Raw genomic sequence first — 21,183 nt, 5'->3', positions numbered from 1 at the left:
CGCCCCAGCGACGCCCCCGTCGATGGCCTCTGATCCTCTTCGCCGACACCTTCCTCAACCCTACCGGAGCCGCTTCGCAGAAAACATCGTCAACCCCACCGAAGTAGCTTCGCCTATATCATTTTCAACCCTACCGGGGCCGCTTTGCCAATTCACAAGTCCACGGCCTCAGATCCGCTTCCTCGCACCCACATCCAACCTACCGGAGCAGCTTCTGACTCCCCGTCCATGGCCGTAGATCCGCATTGTCGACACCATCCTTAAGCCAACCACCAAAGCAGCTTCAGCTACGCCCTCGTCCACGGCCACAGATCCGCTTTGCCCACATCGTAGTTGATACGTCCATTTTGCATCATGCTTTTATATCAATATTTATTGCATTATGGGCTATTATTACACATTATGTCACAATACTTATGCCTATTCTCTCTTATTTTACAAGGTTTACATAAAGAGGGAGAATGTCGGCAGCTGAGATTCTGGCTAGAAAAGGAGCAAATATTAGAGACCTATTCTGCACAGCTCCAAAAGTCCTGAAACTTCACGGAAGATGTTTTCCAAATATACAAAAAATACCGAGAGCAAGAACTTCACCAGGGGGGCCACACCCTTCCCACAAGGGTGGGGGCGCGCCCTACCTCCTGGGCGCACCCCCTACCTCGTGGGGCCCTGGTGGCCCTCCGGTGGCCCTCCGATGGCCATCTTCTCCTATATGGAGTCTTTCGATGGGAAAAAAATCATAAGCCATCTTCTCGAACGAAACTCCGCCACCACGAGGCGGAATCTTGGCGAAACCAATCTAGGGCTCTGGCGGAGCTGTTCTGCCAGGGAAACTTCCCTCCCGGAGGGGGAAATCATCGCCATCGTCATCACCAACGCTCCTCTCATCGGGAAAGGGAAATCTCCATCAACATCTTCATCAACACCATCTCATCTCAAAACCCTAGTTCATCTCTTGTATCCAATTCTTGTCTCCAAGTCCGGGATTGGTGCTAGTAGGTTGCTAGTAGTGTTAATTACTCCTTGTAGTTGATGCTAGTTGGTTCAATTGGTGGAAGATCATATGTTCAGATCCTATATGCATATTAATACCCCTCTGATTATGAACATGTTTATGCTTTGTGAGTAGTTACTTTTGTTCCCGAGGACATGGGAGAAGTCTTGCTATTAGTAGTCATGTGAATTTGGTATTCGTTCGATATTTTGATGAGATGTATGTTGTCTCTCCTTTAGTGGTGTTATGTGAACGTCGACTACATGACACTTCACCATTATTTGGGCCTATAGGAAGGCATTGGGAAGTAATAAGTAGATGATGGGTTGCTAGAGTGACAGAAGCTTAAACCCTAGTTTATGCATTGCTTCGTAAGGGGCTGATTTGGATCCATATGTTTCATGCTATGGTTAGGTTTACCTTAATACTTTTGTTGTAGTTGCGGATGCTTGCAATAGAGGTTAATCATAAGTGGGATGCTTGTCCAAGTAAGGGCAGCACCCAAGCGCTGGTCCACCCACATACCAAATTATCAAAGTACCAACATGAATCATATGAACGTGATGAAAACTAGCTTGACGATATTCCCATGTGTCCCCGGGAGCGCTTTACATCATATAGGAGTTTGTCCAGGCTTGCCCTTTGCTACACAAAGGATTGGGCCACCTTGCTGCATCTTATTTACTTTTGTTACTTGTTGCTCGTTACAAATTATCTTATCACAAAACTATCTGTTACCACTTATTTCAGTACCTGCAGAGAATACCTTGCTGGAAACCGTTTATCATTTCCTTCTGCTCCTCGTTGGGTTCGACACTCTTACTTATCGAAAGGACTATGATAGATCCCCTATACTTGTGGGTCATCAAGACTCTTTTCTGACGCTGTTGTCGGGGAGTGAAGCGCCTTTGGTAGGTGGAATTTGGTAAGGAAAAAATTTATATAGTGTGATGAAATTTACTGTCACTTGTTACTATGGAAAGCAATCCTCTGAGGGGCTTGTTCGGGGTATCTTCACCCCGACCAGTAGAGCAAAGAGTTGCTCCTCAACCTACTGAACCTACTGAAACTGAAACTGAAAATGCTTGCTTTGAAGTTCCTGCGGGTATGATAGAAAAACTGCTAGCTAATCCTTTTTAGGAGATGGAACAAAACATCCTGATGAACATCTGATATATGTGGATGAAGTTTGTGGATTATTTAAGCTTGCAGGTGTACCCTAAGATGTTTTTAAGAAGAAGGTCTTCCCTTTATCTTTGAGGGGAGATGCATCGACATGGTATAGGCTATGTGATGATACGAGGTCTTGGAATTACAAACGATTGAAATTGGAATTTCATGAGAAGTTTTATCCTATGCATCTTGTTCATCGTGATCGCAATTACATATATAATTTTTGGCCTCGCGAGGGAGAAAGCATCACTCAAGCTTGGGGAGGCTTAAATCAATGTTATATTCATGCCCCAATCATGAGCTCTCAAGAGAAATGATTATTCAAAAAAATTATGCTCGGCTTTCTAGTAACAATCGCACCATGCTTGATACTTCCTGTGCTGTCTCTTTTATGATGAAGACTATTAAATTCAAATGGGATTTATTGGAAAGAATTAAACGTAACTCTGAAGATTGGGACCTCGACAATGGTAAGGAGTCAGGTATGACACCTAGATTTGATTGTGTTAAATATTTTATAGATACCGATATTTTTCGTAAATTTAGCACTAAATATGGACTTGACTCTGAGATAGTAGCTTCTTTCTGTGAATCTTTTGCTGCCTATGTTGATCTCCCCAAGGAGAAGTGGTTTAAATATCATCCTCCCATAGAAGTAAAAGTAGCTGCACCTATTGAAGTTGAAGAAAAGACTATCACTTATAATGATCCTATTGTTCCTACTTCTTACGTTGAGAAACCACCTTTCCCTGTTAGGATAAAGGATCATGCTAAAGCTTCAACTATAGTTTGTAAAAGCAATATTAAAACATATACACCTCCTTAGCAAGTTAAAGTTGAACCTAATATTGCTATTGTTAAAGATCTCTTGTCTGATAATATTGATGGGCATGTTATTTATTTCTGTGATGAAACTGCTAGAATTGCTAAACCCTGTGATAAAGATAAACCTAGACCTGTGATAGGCATGCGTGTTATTTCTGTTAAAATAGGATATCATTGTTATCATGGCTTATGTGATATGGGTGCTAGTGCTAGCACAATACCTCATTCCTTATACAAAGAAATTATGCATGAGATTGCACCTGTTGAGTTAGAAGATATTGACGTCACAATTAAACTTGCCAATAGAGATACTATTTCACCAATGGGAATTGTTAGAGATGTTGAAGTCTTGTGTGGGAAAACTAAATATCCTGCTGATTTTCTTGTTCTTGGTTCCCCACAAGATAGCTTTTGTCCCATTATATTTGGTAGACCCTTCTTAAATACTATTAATGCTACCATAGATTGCAAAAGAGATGTTGTTACTATTGGTTTAGATGATATGACTCATGAATTTAATTTTTCTAAATTTAGTAGACAACACCGTGAAGAAGAATTACCTAGTAAGCATGAAATTATTGGTCTTGCTTCTATTGCCGTACCTCCTAGTGATCGTTTAGAACAATATTTGCTAGACCATGAAAACGATATGTTTATGAATGAAAGAAGGGAATTAGATGAAGTATTCTTCAAACAGGAACCTATTCTGAAAAACAATTTACCTGTTGAAATCCTAGGGGATCCTCCTCCACCCAACGGTGATACCGTGTTTGAGAAAAAGATATATCATGTTATTATTAGTGCTAACCTCTCAGAGCATGAGGAAGAGAGATTATTGAAAACTCTGAAGAAGCACCGTGCTGCTATTGGGTATACTCTTGATGATCTTAAGGGCATTAGTCCCACTCTATGTCAACATAAAATTAATTTGGAAGAAGATGCTAAACCAGTTCGTGATCATCAATGTCGGCTGAATCCTAAAATGAAAGAAGTGGTAAGAAAGGATATACTAAAGCTCCTTGAGGAAGGTATAATTTATCTCGTTGCTGATAGTCAGTGGGTAAGACCTTTCCATTGTGTCCCTAAGAAGGGAGGTATTCCTGTTGTTCCTAATGATAAAGATGAATTGATTCCTCAAAGAATTATTACAGGTGATAGGATGGTAATTGATTTCCGCAAATTAAATAAGGCTACTAAAGAAGATCATTACCCCTTACCTTTTATCGATCAAATGCTAGAAAGATTGTCCAAACATACACATTTTTGCTTTCTAGATGGTTATTCTGGTTTCTCTCAAATACCTGTGTCAGCCAAAGATCAATCAAAGACTACTTTTACATGCCCTTTTGGTACTTTTGCTTATAGATGTATGCCTTTTGGTTTATGTAATGCACCTGCTACCTTCCAAAGATGCATGATGGCAATATTCTCTAACTTTTGTGAAAAGATTTGTGAGGTTTTCATGGACGACTTTTCCATCTATGGATCTTCTTTTGATGATTGCTTGAGCAACATTGATCGAGTTTTGCAGAGATGTGAAGAAACTAATCTTGTCTTGAATTGGGAAAAGTGTCATTTTATGGTTAATGAAGGTATTGTCTTGGGGCATAAAGTTTCTGAAAGAGGTATTGAAGTTGATAAAGCCAAGGTTGATGCTATTGAAAAGATGCCATGTCCCAAGGACATCAAAGGTATAAGAAGTTTCCTTGGTCATGCCGGTTTTTATAGGAGGTTCATTAAGGACTTCTCAAAAATTTCTCGGCCTCTGACTAATTTATTACAAAAAGATGTACCATTTGTTTTTTATGATGATTGTGTAGAAGCATTTGAAATACTTAAAAAAGCATTGATTTCTACACCTATTGTTCAGCCACCTGATTGGAATTTACCCTTTGAAATTAGGTGTGATGCTAGTGATTATGTTGTAGGTGCTGTTCTAGGGCAAAGAGTTGATAATAAATTAAATGTTATTCAATATTCTAGTAAAACCCTTGACAATGCTCAAAGAAATTATGCTACCACTGAAAAAGAATTCTTAGCAGTTGTATTTGCTTGTGATAAGTTTAGACCTTATATTGTTGATTCTAAAGTAACTATTCACACTGATCATGCTGCTATTAAATATCTCATGGAAAAGAAAGATGCTAAACCTAGACTTATTAGATGGGTTCTCTTGCTACAAGAATATGATTTGCATATTGTTGATAGAAAAGGAGCTGAGAACCCCGTTGCAGACAACTTGTCTAGGTTAGAAAATGTGCTTGATGACCCACTACCTATTGATGATAGCTTTCCTGATGAGCAATTAAATGTCATAAATGCTTCTCATACTGCTCCATGGTATGCTAATTATGCTAATTACATTGTTGCTAAGTTTATACCGCCTAGTTTCACATACCATCAAAAGAAAAAGTTCTTCTATGATTTGAGGCACTACTTTTGGGATGACCCACATCTTTACAAAGAAGGAGTGGATGGTGTTATTAGACGTTGTGTACCTGAGCATGAACAGGAACAGATCCTACGCAAGTGTCACTCCGAAGCTTATGGAGGACACCATGCTGGAGATAGAACTGCACATAAGGTACTACAATCTGGTTTTTATTGGCCTACTCTCTTCAAGGATGCCTGTAAGTTTGTCTTATCTTGTGATGAATGTGAAAGAATTGGTAATATTAGTAGACGTCAAGAAATGCCTATGAATTATTCACTTGTTATTGAACCATTTGATGTTTGGGGCTTTGACTATATGGGACCTTTTCCTTCCTCTAATGGTTACACACATATTTTAGTTGTTGTTGATTACGTTACTAAGTGGGTAGAAGATATTCCAACTAGTAGTGCTGATCATAACACTTCTATTAAAATACTTAAAGAAGTTATTTTTCCAAGATTTGGAGTCCCTAGATATTTAATGACTGATGGTGGTTCACATTTTATTCATGGTGCTTTCCGTAAAATGCTTGCTAAATATGATGTTAATCATATAATTGCATCTCCTTATCACCCTCAGTCTAGTGGTCAAGTAGAATTGAGTAATAGAGAACTCAAATTAATTTTGCAAAAGACTGTTAATAGGTCTAGAAAGAATTGGTCCAAGAAACTTGATGATGCATTATGGGCCTATAGAACTGCATATAAAAATCCTATGGGTATGTCTCCGTATAAAATGGTCTATGGAAAAGCATGTCACTTACCTCTCGAACTAGAACACAAGGCTTATTGGCTATTAAAGAACTTAACTATGATTTTAAACTTGCCGGTGAGAAGAGGTTATTTGATATTAGCTCACTTGATGAATGGAGAACCCAAGCCTACGAAAATGCCAAGTTGTTTAAAGAAAAAGTTAAAAGATGGCATGACAAAAGGATACAAAAGCGTGAGTTTAATGTAGGTGATTATGTATTGCTATACACCTCTTGTTTAAGATTTTTTGAAGAAAACTTCTCTCTAAATGGGAAGGTCCTTACGTTATCGAGGAGGTCTACCGTTCCGGTGCCATAAAAATCAACAACTTCGAAGGCACAAATCCGAAGGTGGTGAACGGTCAAAGAATCAAACACTATATCTCAGGTAATCCCATAAATGTTGAAACCAATACTATTGAAATCGTAACCCGGGAGGAATTCATAAGGGACACTTTCCAGAATGCTTCAGACTCCGAAAAGGAATAGGTATGTGGTACGGTAAGTAAACCGACTCCAAAACAGTTTTTAAGGCAATATTTCTCCGTTTTGGAATATTTAGAAAAAATAGAAAAATAAGCAGCAGTCCGGGAAGGACACGAGGGATCCACGAGGGTGGAGGGCGCGCCCTACCCCCTTGGGCGCGCCCCCCTATATAACAGCCATGATGCGGCTATATCTCCCATGTGTCGGAGCACGACTTAGAGGCATAACCGCATTGTAGGCATGTCGCAAGAGGGGTAATCTTTACACATCCCATGTATTGAATAAGAAAGAGGTATAGAGTTGGCTTACAATCGCCACTTCACACAATACATGAATAAAGCATTACATCAACCAAATACAATCAACAAGGTCCGACTACGGAACCAAAATAAAAGAAGACTACCCCTAATGCAAAAGATCCCCGATCGCCCCAACTAGGCTCCACTACTGATCAACTGAAACGAAACAACACAATGAACACGATCTTCATCGAGCTCCTCCTTGAGCTCGGTTGCGTCACCTGCACGGTATCATTGGCACCTGCAAACTGGTTTTGGAAGTAATCTATGAGTCACGGGGACTCAGCAATCTCACACCCTCGCGATCAAGACTATTTAAGCTTATGGGTAGGGAAAAGGTATGAGGTGGAGCTGCAGCAAGCACTAGCATATATGGTGGCTAACTTACGCTAATGAGAGCGAGAAGAGAAGGCAAAGCACGGTCGTGAACTAGAAGTGATCAAGAAGTGGTCCTGAAACTACTTATGTTCAAGCATAACTCCAACACCGTGTTCACTTCCCGGACTTCGCCGGGAAGAGACCATCACGGCTACACACGCGGTTGATCCATCTTAATTAAGTTAAGTGTCAAGTTTTCTACAACCAAACATTAATAAATTCGCATCTGCCCATAACCGCGGGCACGGCTTTGGAAAGTTCAAATCCCTGCAGGGGTGTCCCAACTTAGCCCATCACAAGCTCTCATGGTCAACGAAGGATATTCCTTCTCCCAGGAAGACCCAATCAAACTCGGAATCTCGGTTACAAGACATTTCTACAATGGTAAAACAAAATTAGCAAAGCCGCCCGATGCGCCGACATCCTGATAGGAGCTGCACATATCTCACTCTCAGGGCAACAACGGATAGGTCAAGCTACGAGTATAACCAACCCTCAAGTTTTCCAGAGGTGGCCCCGCAGGCTGCCCATTTTGGACCAACACTTAGAGAAGCACTGGCCAGGGCGAGGGTTAAAATAAAGATGACCCTTGAGTCTGCAGAACCCAAGGGAAGGTGATAGGTTGTTAGTGCAAATGGTAAAACCAAGGTTGGGCCTTGCTGGAGGAGTTTTATTCAAGGCGAACTGTCAAGGGGTTCCCATTATAACCCAACCGTATAAGGAACACAAAATCAAGGAACATAACACCGGTATGACGGAAACTAGGGCGGCAAGAGTGGAACAAAACACCAGGCATAAGGCCGAGCCTTCCACCCTTTACCAAGTATATAGATGCATTAATTAAATAAGAGATATTGTGATATCCCAACAAATATCCATGTTCCAACAAGGAACAAACTCCAATCTTCACCTGCAACTAGCAACACTATAAGAGGGGATGAGCAAAGCGGTAACATAGCCAAACAACAGTTTGCTAGGACAAGGTGGGTTAGAGGCTTGACATGGCAATATGGGAGGCATGATATAGCAAGTGGTAGGTATCGCAGCATAGGCATAGCAATAGAGGGAGCAACTAGCAAGCAAAGATGGAAGTGATTTCGAGGGTATGGTCATCTTGCCTGAGATCCCACAAGGAAGAAGAACGAGTCCATGAAGAAGACAAACGGACGTAGTCGAACGGATCCTCACAACTCCGGAACGAAACCGAAGCTAACGCGAGAAGAAACCCGGAAAGAAGCAAACAACATAATAAGCAACCAACACATAATCATGGCATGATGCACAACTAAGTATGATGCATGTCCAGTTTAAATGATACATGGCATGGCATGGCAAAGTGCACAAATAATACTACAAATTAAGTGTAGCTCAATATGCAACGAGTTGCATATTGAAAAAACACCACAATCAATTATTTAGTTCTCTCTCGGTTATGTACCCAACAAAATTAAAAATTGATTAACATGGCAAGAGGTGAAACATAACAAAACTATACCATCTAAACAATTTAAATGGGGCCGGATATAACAAACAACAAATCCGGTAAATCCCCATATGCGTTTAGCAATTGAAGCAAACAACAATTTAAACATTCTTGAAGTTGTTATCATGATGCGGATGGCATGTGCAACTTTTAAGCAATTTTATGAAAATGTTAACAGGAGCATATTATGAAGCATTGTCATCGTGGCGGAAATGAAAGGGGTGCCACGGCAACAACAACGAAAATGGTGCCACGGCAACATTCCGGTTCTGGTAACTCGATTGAGATACCGACGCAAAAGAAGATGTGACGGGAGCATGTCATGCGATGAACGGTGGGGTGCTCCCGGATACCGGGTTCCCACATGTCGACATCAAGGCAGCGAGGAACTCGCAAAGAACAACTCGGACACAGTGTAACCACGACCATCTCATACAACACAAGCAAACGTTCTCGGACGGTCGTCTCGGGGTTATACCTTCGAAGTGCGCGGTTCGGGACGGATCGAGTTCGTAGTTGGAAGTAGTCGTTCACGGGTCGTCGAGGGAAGTAGTGATTCACGTTCGTTTTCGGAGAGGTACTTGAAGAATCCATGGTTTCCGGGGGCGACGTTAGTAGAACTTGGCGAATCCGAGTTCTTCGGAGGTCGTCATCGAACTTGGTCAAATACACGACATGGGTAGACATTCACTCGACGGCCTTCGGCGACGGTAGTTGTACACGGGTCTTCGGTCACGGAAGTAGTCGTTCATGTTTTCGTAGAGGTTCGGGGTCAATGACACAGAACTTGACGTCCACGGGGTCTTTAGCGATGGTCGAGGTACATGTTCTGTAGCCGTTCGGGCGGCAGTAGTGGTACACGTCTTGACGAGGTACTTGGCGCATCGTAGGTCCTCGGGGTCATTGTTGGACTTGACGTTCTTCGAATCCAATGGTCGTAGGTGTTCAAGATGTTAGATGTCACCACCGATACCAGCGGTCTTTGCACTTGAGTCTTGGCACGTTATAGGAGGCAGCAAGGCATGGCCGACTTGGTGTGCAACAAGAAAAATAGAGTCCGGACGTCCAGGTGGTCTTGGCCACAACAAAGGCAAAGGGCCAAAAGGGCATCCAGGAGGCGGGCGTGGGATTGCAGGTCGGAGCAGAGGTGTGTCGTCCCATCCTGCTCGAAGCAGGGGAAGCGGGGCAGCGACAGGGGCTTGGTGACAGCGAGGCAAGGGAAGGCGGTGGCGCCAGGTGAGACCTGGGCGGAGTCGAGACCTCGACGGTAGTGAGATGGAGCAGCGGGGCTCGAACGGACTTGGCGGGTCTAGCAGACTTGACGCGCGTGCGGTCTAGGCAGTCGAGGTGTGGCGGCACTGGTGTTGTTGATGGAAAGGGAGCGATGACGGCGAGGAGGCCAACGGGACTCCAGCATGGTCCACTTCTCCTGCGAGGGCGGAGCGCGGGGTCTGGCACTGGAGCCACACGAATGCGAGAGGGAGAGAAGCAGGCACGATACGGGGTTTCTGGGGGTGCAGCGCGAGGGAGAAGGAGGGCATCGAGGGAGAGGGACGAAGGCTCGACGACGCTCCAGGGGAAGAGATCGAGGGAGAGAAGGAGGAGCGATGCGGGAGGAGAGGGTGAGATCGAGAGGAGGGAGTGGGGGTCGAGCGTGGCTCTCTGGCGGCAGTGTGGGAGAGATCGATGGGAGAGGGAGAGAGCGAGAGAGATGGGGATCGGGCTGCGGGTTCTCCTGGCGGCGCGAGGAGGCCGACGAGGGAAAGGATCGAGGGAGTGAGAGGGGTTTCAGCGCTAGGGTTTAGAGCTGGTTAGTGGGCTGCGGGAACAGGAGACAGTTGAGCCGGCCTGGTGGGAGATTCTAAGAGGCCAGCAGCTGGGCTCTGCTCTCTCTCTCTCTCTCTCAACTCCCTTTAACAGAAAGCAAAGAGAGGAGAGAAAAAATGAAAAGGAGGGGTTAGAGAAAGAATTTGGGCATGCGGTTAAATCTCCCGGACTCATAAAAATGAGTTCGTTCCGAGAAAATGCATTTGGCACCACTTGAAAGGATTGCACTCAAACACATTTGAATGTGATTCAAATAAGTTTGAATTATAAAAACATTTTTGGAGAGTCCAAAAATGTTCGGAATTTTTGTGGAGATCGGGAAAGCGATGAAAGAATATATGGGCAAAGTTTGAGGACCAAACTTGAAGCGGGAAAAGGCATGTGATTATTTGCAAGTGTGTCATGGTGAATTTCAAATTAAAGAAATATTTATAATATAGCTCCCTAATAATAGTAGGAGACTTTTATATGTTATAAAGAGAATTTCACCATTTGAACTCCCTCGATTTAAATGGATCAAAGATTCATGCCATTTATTTAGTTGAGTTAAGAAAAAGAAAATGACATGATGGTATGATGACATGATGCAATGAACCAAACAAAACACACGACGAAACCCGGAAACCCTAGAAGGCACCTGAAGCTCCGGCCTCGGGGCGTTACACCCTACCTCGTGGGCACCTCGTTTGCTCTCCGGACTTCGTTTTCGTACACGACACATATTTTGGTCGGTAAAAATTCATTATATAACCTCCCGGGGGTTTTGACTCCTGTATCACGCAGATATCTCATGTCTTTGTTTCGAGCTGTTTTCTGTCAGGGTTGTCAGGGCCAGGCACTATGTCATCTCTCTCCTCCTCCAACCATGAGGGCAACGATGCTTGGCTAATGAAGATAGAGCTGAAGAGAGAGGAACCCATGGAGATCAGCAAGGATGAAGGGATCAAGAAGGCCATGGAGGACCAAGTTCCGGCAACAGAAGACACCCTTCAATTAGATCACAATCTTCTTACCCCAACAGAAATCGAAGCTTTCAAGATGATTGAGTTAGCTCGTATACAAAATAAGTATCTCACACGTGAAAATATTTTGTTGAAGGAGCACATCATCGCACTCAAGGGCTTTATCCGCAAGTTAGAAGACCTCCTACGCTCAATGTGCGACTATCCATCATCAACATCCCCACCTTCTTCACCAACAAAGGAGACATAATCACATGGGTATGGGCACTCCACTTGGCAACTGCCAAGCTTGGGGGAGTGCCCAGGTATCGTATCACCATCACTTTTATCTTTGCCGTTTTTCTTAGTTCGGTCCTTTTGGCAATATCTTGATCTAGTAGAATAAAAGTTCTTAGTGTGATCTAGTTGTGAGTTTTGCTTTATTATCCTTCTATGTAATCGAATCCATGAGCTATATAATAAAGATTAGTGTTGAGTCAAGGGCTTGATTATTTTTCCATGATCCTAAGTGAATAAAAGAAAAGAGAAAGAAATAAAAAGAAATAAAGAGATCATGTGAGTCTTATGGAGAGTAATGAGCTCACATAGAAAGAGTATGATGAATAAAAGTTATTGAGGGTTGACAAACACAGTTTTGGTCATCGTTGTAATTAATAGGAAGTAATAAAGAAAGAGAGGTCTTCACATATAAATATACTATCTTGGACATCTTTTATGATTGTGAGCACTCATTAAAATATGACATGCTAAAGAGTTGACATTGGACAAGGAAGACAACATAATGGGTTATATTTTCTTACATCTGAGATGAATTATATTGTCTTGGATCTTCCAACATGATGAGCTTGCCTTTCCCCCTCATGCTAGCCAAAATCATTGCACCAAGTAGAGATACTACTTGTGCTTCCAAATACCCTTAAACCGGTCTTGCCATAAGAGTCCACCATATCTACCTATGGATTGAGTAAGATCCATCAAGTAAGTTGTCATCGGTGCAAGCAATAAAAAAATTGCTCTCTAAATATGTATGATTGATTGGTGTGGAGGAAATAAGCTTTATACGATCGTGTGATATGGAAGTAATAAAAGCGACAGACTGCATAATAAAGGTCCATATCACAAGTGGAAATATAAAGTGAAGTTCTTTCGCATTAAGATTTTGTGCATCCAACCATAAAAGCGCATGACAACCTCTGCTTCCCTTTGCGAAGGGCCTATCTTTTACTTTTATCTCCTACATTGCATAAGAGTCATGGTGATCTTCACCCTTCCTTTTTACATTTTATCCTTTGGCAAGCACAATATGTTGGAAAGATCCTAGTATATATGGCTAATTGGATGTGAGTTTTCATGAACTATTAATGTTGACATTACCATTGAGGTAAAACGTTGGGAGGCAAAACTATAAGCCTCTATCTTTCTCTGTGTCCGATTAAAACTCCATACCCATAAGTATTGCGTGAGTGTCAGCAATTGTGAAAGACTATATGATAGTTGAGTATGTGGACTTGCCGAAAAGCTCTTATACATTGACTCTTTCCTATGTTATGATAAATTGCAATTGCTTCAATGACTGAGATTATAGTTTGTTAGTTTTGAATGAAGTTTACGATTCATACTTGATATTGTGATTGAATTATTACTCTAGCATTATGAGTTGCTGTTGTAAGATTGATCATGATGCCCTCATGTCCGTATTTTATTTTTATCGACACCTCTATCTCTAAACATGTGGACATATTTTTCGATTTCGGCTTTTCCCTTGAGGACAAGCGAGGTCTAAGCTTGGGGGAGATGATACGCCCATTTTGCATCATGCTTTTATATCAATATTTATTGCATTATGGTCTGTTATTACACATTATGTCACAATACTTATGCCTATTCTCTCTTATTTTACAAGGTTTACATAAAGAAGGAGAATGCCGGCAGCTGGGATTCTGGGCTGGAAAAGAAGCAAATATTAGAGACCTATTCTGCGCAGCTCCAAAAGTCCTGAAACTTCACCGGAGATGTTTTCCAAATATATAAAAAATGCTGAGAGCAAGAACTTCACCAGGGGGGCCACACCCTACCCACGAGGGAGGGGGGTGCGCCCTACCCCGTGAGCGCGCCCCCTACCTCGTGGACCCCCTGGTGGCCCTCTGGTGGCCATCTTCTGCTATATGGAGTCTTTCGATGGGAAAAAATCATAAGCCATCTTCTCGGATGAAACTCCGCCGCCACGAGGCGGAACCTTGGCGGAACCAATCTAGGGCTCTGGCAGAGCAGTTCTGCTGGGGAAACTTCCCTCCCGGGGGGGGATCATCGTCATCGTCATCACCAACGCTCCTCTCATCAGGAGAGGGCAATCTCCATCTACATCTTCATCAGCACCATCTCATCTCAAAACCCTAGTTCATCTCTTGTATCCAATTCTTGTCTCCAAGTCCGAGATTGGTGCTAGTAGGTTGCTAGTAGTGTTAATTACTCCTTGTAGTTGATGCTAGTTGGTTCCATTGGTGGAAGATCATATGTTCAGATCCTATATGCATATTAATACCCCTCTGATTATGAACATGTTTATGCTTTGTGAGTAGTTACTTTTGTTCCTGAGGACATGGGAGAAGTTTTGCTATTAGTAGTCATGTGAATTTGGTATTCGTTCGATATTTTGATGAGATGTATGTTATATCTCCTCTAGTGGTGTTATGTGAACGTCGACTACATGACACTTCACCATTATTTGGGCCTAGAGGAAGGCATTGGGAAGTAATAAGTAGATGATGGGTTGCTAGAGTGACAGAAGCTTAAACCCTAGTTTATGTGTTGCTTCGTAAGGGGCTGATTTGGATCCATATGTTTCATGCTATGGTTAGGTTTACCGTAATACTTTTGATGTAGTTGCGGATGCTTGCAATAGAGGTTAATCATAAGTGGGGTGCTTGTCCAAGTAAGGGCAGCACCCAAGCACCAGTCCACCCACATACCAAATTATCAAGGTACCGAACGCGAATCATATGAACGTGATGAAAACTAGCTTGACGATATTCCCATGTGTCCTCGGGAGCGCTTTACATCATATAAGAGTTTGTCCAGGCTTGTCCTTTGCTACAAAAAGGATTGGGCCACCTTGCTGCATCTTATTTACTTTTGTTACTTGTTGCTCGTTACAAATTATCTTATCACAAAACTATCTGTTACCACTTATTTCAGTACTTGCAGAGAATACCTTGCTGGAAACCGCTTATCATTTCCTTCTGCTCCTCGTTGGGTTCGACACTCTTACTTATTGAAAGGACTATGATAGATCCCCTATACTTGTGGGTCATTAGTAGTCCACCATACCAGAGCCGCTCCACAAACACACTACTCGACGGTTCTAGATCTCCTTACCGGACTCGACAGCCTGCGCAACATCATCACCCTTGACGTTTCTAACATGATTCCCACCATCTGGCAAGATGCCAAGCACCCACCACGACCTAGGTACTTGTCACCTTTAAACTCGTCCAGCATCACCTGCCCGATGTACTTCAAATATACTAATAGGTCGTTGTTACCTGTTATGCAGCTGGCAAAAACTACAAGGACGATGTTTCTTCTAGATCTAACAGCTTGGCCAATCAAGATCCTGGACCGAGGAATTGCTATGATCTTGTAAACGTATCTCTCTCTCTCTCTTGTATTGTTCTGTGCCTGTCAGTGTGCTTTGCTAGGATTTTTGACCAGTAATCCCTTTGTGCAGACAATGATTTCTAATACTGGCTGCTAAATTAGATATGTAGATGTCATACATGATACTACCTTGTACCTCCGTTCCTAAATATAAGTTTTTCTAGAGATTCCACTATAGGCTATATACGGAGCAAAATGAGTGAATCTACACTCGAAAATGCATCTATATACATTTGTATGTGGTCCATACTGGAATCTCTACATAGACATATATTTAGGAACAGAGGTAGTACATTACACAAAATCATAGGTGGCATGTAGGAATTCCAATACACTACATTAGGCTCCCTTTGAGTGCATGCTAGTCCAGTACACAGAGTCGTGGCTAGTTTATGCTACGCACACAATCATTAATTGGTGGCTTAAATATGTGCAAGGGATATGCAATGTATTATCATGTAGAGATGTCTGAAATTAGCCGTGCCAACTTGCAGATTGGGTTACACAATGAAAAAGTACAAGATGTATGTGGCAATTTCATGGAACATCGCAAAAAAAGGAGAGTCAGCGGTGAGCCTATACAGTGTGCTATGGTACGTCACTCCTCCATTGCAATCATCGTGGCATGTTATTTGTATGTCAGTTCTATTGGCCAAGTTTCTTAGGGACAGTTATTACGAGTTATCCTAAGAAAATAAGCACCTATGAATATAAGCTCCATGTAATAAGCCAACCCATTCTTTTCATTGCGTTTTCAGCTTATCTTTGGTATGATAAGTGAAAGGCTAGATTGCATTATATTTTTTCATTTTTCCGCCCATATAAAAATTAATTTGACTTGCAAACATCACAAATTGAACCCAGTGCAGTAATTAATATGATAGGAAAACAGACCATCACTATTTGCTCAAAATGCAAATACAAAGATGCCATCTACTTGGCACAATCTACTTTGGTCAATCTTTTCCATAGAGATCATATTGCCTAATTTAAACGAAAAAGGGATGACCCACATTTAAATGAAGAACAATTATTTATTAAAATTTGATGGTCCAAGTGGCTGGTTATTATCATATAGCAGCACCACCTGAAAGCATCATACGGCAGCAGCAGCTCATAGCAACTCATCATACGGCAGCAGCACTAGTGTGCAATTCCTCATATGGTAGCAGCAGCTCATAGCAATTCATCATATAGCAGCAGCAGGAGCAGCTCATAGCAATTCATCATATAGCAGTAGTAGGAGCAGCTCATAGAAATTCATCATATAGCAGCAGCAGGAGCAGCTCATAGCAATTCATCATATAGCATCAGCAGGAGCAGCTCATAGCAATTCATCATACAACAGCAGCAGGAGCATCTTATAGCAACTCATCATATAGCAGCAGCAGCTCATAGCAATTCATCATATAGCAGCAGCAGCTCATAGCAATTCATCATATAGCAGTAGTAGCTCAGAGCAATTCATCATATAGAAGCAGCAGGAGCAGCTCATAGCAATGCATCATATAGCAGCAGCAGAAGCAGCTCATAGCAATTCATCGTATAGTCGATCATAATGAAAATTTGGCAAAAAAACAGAGGAGATCCTCACCTTGTTGGATGAGCTCGTCCTTCAACAACACCTCAAGGCCATGGCCTGGGAGGTGGGGAGGGGGAATAAGGTGCCTTTTGCCGCAATGTGGCATCAGCCGTAGTTGTGCATCGCCTGCCGGAGTAGTGCGTTGGACGAACCACAGTGGAGCAGCTGCTGGAGACCATGAGAATGAGGGGAGGCACCAGAGGGAGGAGCAGCCAGGGAGATTTGCCCCTACCCACCAGCCATGTAGCCTAGCAGGACAGAGCATCATCGAGGACCAGGCCAGATGGGACCAGTGGCGACGGCTTGCTGGAGGAACCCTAGTGCTGCAGGCAGGGGATCAAGGTAGAGGGAAAGGGGAGAGGAGATGCAAACGGGCAGGGCAATGAACGCTTGCGTGTTTATTTTTACTTGAGGGTGAGGTGTGACGCGGGTGTCACTAGTTGCATTTTGAGTGTAATATAGGCAGACAACAGAGTCATTTCACTATTCCTCTTCCCTTCAATTTTTAGTGAGGTTCTACCCGAAACACCCTCCTCCAAAGCGAAATTAGTTAAGCCCAAGCCCATAACTCAAAAATGACTTCTTTACATCTTTTATGGCTTATTTTGACAATAAGGACTGAAAAGGCGGAATAGAACTGGCCCTTAACCTGCAATTCAATTGTGCGTGCAATGATGAATCACTCATGCCTGCTATAGTGTACATTTAGGCATCATCATACATGGCATAACCTAATACATGTGCATTCCATTGTAGAATCTACAATATGCAATGTTTATGTTAGTTCATACATTGCACATGATGTTTAAATGCCCCTTAAATCTGGCCAGTCAAGTGATGGTCTTTAAGCCTCCTTCTTTGCTTCTTTTCTTGATATGTAAGATTTGCTCACACATCTGTTCAATTGCTTGTTTGCATCAGCCAGCAATACTAGGACTGTTTGCTTTGATTACTTGTTGTTCTTGACCGAACACTCTAACAGAGCTTGTCAACAATTTAAACATTAAGGGCTGCTGTAGTGGGGCCTTTTCTAACTCATAGGTGACATGAAGGTTTGGTTGTACACTAAAGTAGGCTCTCCAAGAGTACCTGGAGATCCAGTTCGAAGGTATGCCTAGTTTTTACATAGTGCAGACATAGTAAATGCTTATTTCATTGTGTGCAAGTGCAAGAGATGTGGCATGTTTCATTATGTGGTGTTGTTTTGTTATAATCTCATCCTTTTGTGTTCATAGACTGGAAAGTAAGCATATTTATCTTCCAAGGAGATGAGTAACTAGTTTGTGTCACCTTGCAGAGGGGGTGCAATGAAGATAAGATTGAGGATTTCCAAGTACAAGATGTTAGGAAGGAGCCTTGCAAGAGAAGTAGGAGCTGCACTGAGCCTCTTCAACCTGTTAAGGTAAGTCACTGTATCCAACTCAACAGTTCAATTCCTTATTTGTTTCAGGCATAGTTAATTTGCTATTTTCAATTGCTTTATTTGTCCTTAGTTAATGAGATGCCCAAAGAATGATGCCTGATGTTGGGTAATTGTATAACTATTAGTTGACATAATTAAAGGCCTTACCATTTAATTACTCTGCCGAAGTGTGCTTCAAGCTTTGAAGTCTATTTACCAACTATTATTGAATGAGGCTCAGAATCTAGTTTATACTAGGCTAATGATTGCATAGTTTTGCTTGATGTAGTATGTTTGTATGAAATCCTCTGTTGTTCATTATGCTCCCTAAGACTTTAATTGAGCTGCAGAATGGCCAACTACTTGCTTACTTCTACGCAACATGCTGTCTAAATTTGTAACTTGTCTGTGTTTTGGATTTGGCCCCAACATCATGCTCCTCTGGTGAGCTAAGAGAGATTTCTGTATGCAGGCTGCACAGACTACCTTTTTTATAATTTTTAAAATATCACTTGCTTATGCTTCATGACGTGTAACATTATTCTTAGTCCTGTTTTGCCATGTACAAAATAGTCTGTGTTGCTCGCTTCACTATTGTAACTATATTTTTTCCCTAGTCATGTGTACTTATAGAAACATTTCAGGAAGAAGTGACATCAACACAAAGATCTGCGAGCAGTGCGGCATGGCCATTACCGAATGATTATGGATTGGAATTGGAATGTGCTGATGTTCTCGAGCATCAGCTAGAGGTGGAAAGACAACATGTACATGATTCTGAACGTACAATCAACAAGTTGAGACTGGACATGCAGGTATTAGATGCAGGAGTCAAAAAAATGAAACAATACACTGAGGTAACAACGAAGGAATTGGAGATTTTGCAGACTGAAGTTTGTGCTATCTAAATCCGGCCAATCCTATTCTCTGAAGAGATTATAGTTCAAATGGTAAGTTATGTTGACGCACATCCATGATGTATGAGATGTATTTGCCCAATGTATGTAATTTGTTGTTTGTGTATGCTTTGTTATCACTGGTGCCGAACCATAATGCCTAGTGGGTATAATCGGCTGTAATTTCTTTATTGTATAGGGTAGGATTATTCTATGTTTCTATGCCTTAGTCTCTTTATTGTATAGTGTATGTTTTTTAGAGGTGATCGTATAGAGTAGGATAATTCTTTGAATATGCTATATCGTTCAAACGGGGGCCAACTCGCCCAAACGTTGTAGTGACCATGGCCCTCCACAGGCTGTACGTTCCATGGGCCATCTACGGGACGGATGATCCCTGGCCTTCTGTGGCCGTCGGATTCGTGGGCCTTCTATGGGCTGCCGGATCCGTGGGCCTTCTATCGGCTGTCGGATCCATGGGCCACCGGATCCATGGGCATTCTATGGATCGTTGGATCAATGGGCCTTCTACGGGCCATCGTCAATGGGCCTTCTACGGGTCGTCTCATCTATGGGCCTTGTACGGGCCGTATAAGTGGCCTTAAACGGGCTAGAGTGGAAATCGTACGTTTTATGGGCTGACCTTAATGAGCTGTTCATCGACCATATTTGATGATGCTATGAAAATGGCCCAACAGATTAGCGGGCCACAAACGGGCCGACTATATCCACGGGCTGAATTTGGCCCACAAGCAGAAAAGGCCTATAACAGGCCGTAAGTAAAGCTGGAAATGAGCCCAAGAATTAATGGGCCCTAAGAAGGCCGAATGATAACATGGGATGGAAACGGCCCAACGGTATAATGGGCCGTTAATGGGAGTAAAGTGATACACTGTTCATTACGAGCCAGTTTTACCATGGGCCGTTAATGGGCCAAGGGTTACTAAGGGTGGGCCGAAAGACGTCATGGGCCATACATGGGCCGGAAGTTAAAACGAGCTGGAATTATATTGGACGGCCCAGATGATGCTACTGGGCCTAATTCAGATAGGTCATAAACGGGCCCTGGGTTAGCGGGCTATAAATGGGCTATATGCGAACAAGCCATTAACAGGCTTGCCGTGGGCCGGCCCGCTACCTTTTGACCAAGTCAAATGGGCCGGCCTTTTCACAGGAATGGGCCTCTATTGGGCCGTGCCACGTGTCGACGTATCATAGGCGCCTTGGGTCCAATGAGTGGATGACATCTGTCCCAACGGCGAGCCGACACGTGTTCCCTCCAGCCAATGATGATTTTACACGTGGAAAAGCCCCATTGGTCGGGGCTGTTAACGGGTTATCGGATCCAAAACCAAACCCGATAGCTTAACGGCGTTCTATTACGGTGGATGCCACGTGTCGGTCACCCTTGACGAAAGCACTTCTGTGACGCGCGATTTATCGTTATGGAAGTGGACACTTCCGTGATGATAATTTTGGTAATGTCATGGAACACTTCTACGACAGCACAGGTATGGCTATCTTGATTCTGTCATAAAATTGTCATGGATGTACATGCTTGACAGAAAACGTGACCTACTGTGACAAACACGTATCATCATGGAAATGTATTTTTTTGTAGTGATCCTTGCCTCGGCGACCTCCTTGGCCGCCACACTTCTTGTCGGATCCTTCGGCACCATCCTGACCCTTCTCCTTGTCCCGCCTCTCATACTCAGCTTTTTGCTTCTCAGTAGGCAGCTCAACTTGTCGGTATTTCTGGAGGTCGTGGCCCTTGGTGCGGTGTATCTTGCAATACTACTTGTCGGAGCCTCCTAGCTTATCGGTAGCCGCCAAGGCCCGGCAAGCGGCGGACCCGACAATTTTCTTGCCAGGGTCGTCTGCCTTGGCCTTTTTGGCAGAGCCGGTGTCCTCGGATCCCTCGACAGCAAGCACGGTCTTGCCCTTGCGCTTCCTGTTGTGGAGCCGGCCCTTCTTCATCGGGGCGGCTGTGTCTTCGTCTGTGCAGTCGGTTTCCGCAACGGCATCCTCGTC

The sequence above is a fragment of the Triticum dicoccoides genome, chromosome 2A (genome assembly GCF_002162155.2).
Source record: "Triticum dicoccoides isolate Atlit2015 ecotype Zavitan chromosome 2A, WEW_v2.0, whole genome shotgun sequence".
Taxonomy (NCBI): Eukaryota; Viridiplantae; Streptophyta; class Magnoliopsida; order Poales; family Poaceae; genus Triticum; species Triticum dicoccoides.
Note: the sequence above shows the minus strand (reverse complement) of the source record.